Source organism: Hippopotamus amphibius, chromosome 16, assembly GCF_030028045.1.
Source record: "Hippopotamus amphibius kiboko isolate mHipAmp2 chromosome 16, mHipAmp2.hap2, whole genome shotgun sequence".
Taxonomy (NCBI): domain Eukaryota; kingdom Metazoa; phylum Chordata; class Mammalia; order Artiodactyla; family Hippopotamidae; genus Hippopotamus; species Hippopotamus amphibius.
In genome coordinates this window covers 42,414,415-42,419,087 of record NC_080201.1, presented here as the reverse complement: position 1 = coordinate 42,419,087, position 4,673 = coordinate 42,414,415, and positions in this window count along the sequence as shown.

Below are 4,673 nucleotides of genomic sequence, written 5' to 3'. Positions count from 1 at the left end.
TCCCTCAGTGTTTCTTGTAATGAAGGCCTGCTGGTAATAAACTCTCTTAGCTTCTGTTTGAAAAAGTTTTTTTTTTTTTTGGAAAATTTTTAATTGGATATTAAAAAGCTGGTTCTGTTGATAGTTTTGTGTCTTGATAATGGGTTGTTTCTTTGGCATTTTTGTGTCTCACAGTTTTTTAAGTGAATGCTGGGTACCTTGTGTAGGACAGTGGAGACTGAGGAAAGCAGTAAGTGTGACTGGAAATGGGCACTCTTGCTGAGCTCAGTCACGAGGGCAGCTGAGGCAATCCAGCCAGAAGGCAACCCAGCTAGCAGTCAATCTGGGTTGCCATGGTTTCTGTCAGTGTAACTCCAGGTTCAAATTCCTTAGCATTATCTTGTGCTTAAGGTGGGGACTGGGTTCTTGATATTCTGGCTTCGCCCTCAGTTTTTGGCCTTGCCTGTGTACCCACTCCTCCGAGGGGCTCTCTCCACGCTCTTGATCCTTCCCATCAGTCTGTCGTTGCTTGTTACTCAATATTTCCTGTGTCCTCAGGCCTCAGAGGTAGGGCTTGGTCAGTGGTCCTTCCCCTCTTCCCTGTGGCAGCTCAGGGGCTTTGTTCCATAGGGGAATAGGCAAGAAGGGTCTGGATGGTGTTCTGTGCCTTTCCTGCAAGAATGACCAATCTTATCCTCCAAGCCTGAACCACCAAGGGTGGCTTTCTCTTACATAGAGTTTCCAAATGTTGATGCTATTACACAATATCAAAAGTCAAATTCTTTTATATCACCACTGATATCATCAGAAATGTCTTTAAGTATCGAGAGAAGCTGGCAAGCTCATGGTGGTGGATACACGTTTTCCCCAGATTTCAATGTTCAACTTGAAACCCTGAATTTTATCTTTGGCTTCTCATACTTCTAGTGTTTTCCTCGAAGTGATAGGCTCATTTGGTTCATTTTTTAAGAAAATGTCTATCAAGTACCTAAGTCTGAATAACCAAAGTTTTATGCATCAGGCCTTCCTTTCAAGTGAAAATGGTGCTCCATGAAAAACAGAAGCTAGTTCAGCTCAAAACTCAAACACTGCCCCACGCTTTCCATGGGGACAGCTGGCATACCTGCAGAACTCCTCTGTGTACTCCACGTTCATCACACAGAATCTAAAGAAGATGAGTACTCAGTGGCTGATATTTATGAACAATAATTTTTACCGCTTCACTGCAGACTTTCTTAAGTGAAAGTGGATTTTTTTTTAGCTCTGAGTTAGTGGTATGAAGAATACAATGACTGCTAGCTAGTACAGTTGGATGCTACTGACTTGATGAGTGCCAAGGCATCAGTAGTTTTACTAACAATTGCCTTTGCACCATCAGTACAAATATCAAAAGAGTTTAAAGGGTAAATAGTGTTCCCTTCAGCAGCACATAAACTAAAATTGGATTGGGACTGACATATACACACAACTATATATAAAATAGGTAACTAATAAGAACTTGCTGTGTAGCACAGGGAACTCTACTCAATACTCCGTAATGGCCTATATGGGAAAAGAATCCAAAAAAATAAAAAAAATTAAAAAATGGATATATGTATGTGTATAACTGATTCACTTTGCTGTATACTTGAAACTAACACATTGTAAATCAACTACACTCCAATAAAATTTTTTAAAAAATTATAGTAAAAAGGTAAACATCTTATTATTATAAATAATGTAAATTATAAAATATTTTTTATTCTGTAACCCCTTAAATGGTCTCAGGGACCCCAGAATTCTACAGTCCGCACTTTAGGAACCATTTTAATAGAGCTTGGCTTAGTGCCTGCCACAGAATAGGAATTCAACAAATAGTTGTTGAATAAATAAACTAATATTTTTTATTTACTTTCTTTTTCAAGAAAAGACAGGTTTCTTCCTATTTTTTAATAGGGAAAGAGGCCACTTCTCTAAAAAACAATATAACTTTTTTTCAAAATGCTGTTCCCAGGTGGATGCAGCCCAGGTGATGGCATGGACTGAATTTGCATGTCTGGAAATCTTTCCCCAGACCCTGTTGTTGTTAATGTATCTCATGGCTCCTGCCTCCCACTGGGGAGGTGGAGGGGGGGGGGGGCGAAATGGCCCAAACCTGGGTATTGTTATAGTTCCTGTCCCATGGAGGATCAGAGAACAATAACCATCAGAATCACCTGGGGAGATTTTTTTTCTTATGGAACATTTCAAACCGATAAAAAAGCAGAATAGCATAATGAACTCTGCTTTTCCATCTCCCAGCTTCAACAATGATCATCTCATAGACAATTTTCTTTCATCTGTACCCCCATCTATTACCTCCCCACCTAGTTGTTTTGAAGCAAATTCGCTACATCGTATCTACCTACAAATATTTTAGCACATACCTCTAAAAGTATTTACTTTTTATAAAATAGAACAGAATATAATTATCACATCTAAGAATAAGCAGTTAAAATCCCCTTGTTAAAAACTGTGGTAAGGGGACTTCCCTAGTGGTCCCGTGCTTAAGACTCCGCCCTTCCACTGCAGGGAAGGTCAGGGAAGTTCCGCATGCTGTGAGGTGTGGCCACAAAAAAATTGTGGTAAGAACATTTAACATGAGCCCAACCCCCTTAACCAATTGTTAAGTGCACAATACAGTATTTTTTTAAAATTATTTATTTATTGGCTGCATTGGGTCTTCATTGCTGCACACAGGCTTTCTCTAGTTGTGGCGAGTGGGAGCTACTCTTCGTCATGGTGCACAGGCTCCTCTTGTTGTGGAGCATGGGCTCCAGGGGCGTGGGCTTCAGTAGTTGCAGCACACAGGCTGAACAGTTGTGGCTCACGGGCTTAGTTGCTCCACGGCATGTAGGAATCTTCCTGGGGCAGGGATTGAACCCGTGACCCCTGCATTGGCAGGTGGATTCTTAACCACTGCGCCACCTAGGAAGTCCCAGTATTGTTAATTATAAGTACAGGTTGTGCAGATCCCTAGAACTTAATCATTTGCGTAATTGAAAATGTATACCTGCTGAATAGCAACTCTACATTTCCTCCTCCCACCAGCTCCCAGAAACCACCATCCTACTCTCTGCTTCTATGTGTTCAGCTAGTGCTTTAGATTCCTCCTGTAAGTGGAATTGTGCAGGATTTGTTCTTCTGTGACTGGCCTACTTCACTTAGTGTAATGTCTTCAGTGTTCAGCCTGTTGTCACATGTGGCAGGATTTCCTTTCTTAACGCTGAATGTTTCATTGTGTGTTTATATTATATTTTCTTTTTTTCCCCTTCATCCATCTGTGGACATTTATGTTATTTACACATGTTGGCTGTTGTGAAAAATGCTGCAATGAACATGGGCGTGCAGGTATCTCCTTAAGATTCCAATTTCAATTCTTTTGTGTAACTATCCAGAAGTGAGATTGCTGGATCATATGGTAGTTCTATTTTTAATTTTTTGAGGAACCTTTCATAATGGCTGCATCAGTGTACATTTCTACCAACTGTCTGCAAGGGTTCCAATTTCTCCATATCCTCACCAACACTTATCTTTTGTTTTTTGATAATAGCCATTCTAACAGGTATAAGGTGATATCCCATTGGGATTCTGATTTGCATTTCCCTCATGATTAGTGATGTTGAGCACCTTTTCATATATCTGATGGACATTAATAATTCCTTAATATTAAATATCCAGTGAAGGTTCAAATTTTGTAGAACTAAAAAAAAAAAATATTTCCTGGGCCTTGCTCCAAACCGGCTGAATCACAGTCTCTATATTTCAGCAAGCTCCTCAGTGGTTCTTCCATGGTCTGGCTTGGCTAATCTTGCCATGTCCAGCAGGTTCAGTTGGACACATGTCCAGTGATGGGGAACTTCCTTTTGAAGGCAGCCATCACTGTGGGAAATGCCTTCCTTTGAAACTTTTTGCTCTTACTGTAAACAAAACATGAATGTATTTCCCTTTGAAATAAATAATTAAAACATTGCAGATAAGACTGAAGTGCCATTGGATCACAACCCCTAGTGCTGGTCCCAGCCTCCACCACCTCAGAGCTATCACAGTTTGGTGAGTATCATTCCATAGGATTGTCTATGCTTTCAACATTCTTTCTTAAGCTGTACCCCAAATTTGTTTTCCTGGAGCTCCCAAGCTTTTGAAATCTGTTTCCTTTGCTCCGTAATTGCCTTGACAAAATTTGAAGATGGCCTTTGTGACCTCACAAGGTTTTCCTTCTGCAGCCTGCTGTCCCCTCTTTCCCTGGCCTTGACAAGGTCATGGACTCTTTGAAGTTCAAGCCTGGCTCTCTGTGCCCTGGAATCTTGCACAGGGCTGGATTTCTCCCCAGGGTTCCTGGTTCCCCAGTCCACAGATGGGCATGTAAAGAGGAGGAGGTACAGGTAGAGATGAAGCAAATTTAGCCATGAATGGATAACAGTTGAAGTTGGGGGATGGGCATGTGAAGGAGATATTATACTATTTCATCTACTCTTATGTACGTTCATATTTTCCATGATAAAAACAAGTGGGAGGTAGGGACTTCCTAGGTGGTGCAGTGGGTAAGAATTCGCCTGCCAATGCAGGGGACATGGGTTCGATCTCTGCCCCAGGAAGATACCACATGCCACGGAGCAACTAAGCCTGTGTGCCTCAGCTATTGAGCCTGTGCTCTAGAGACCGTGAGCCACAAC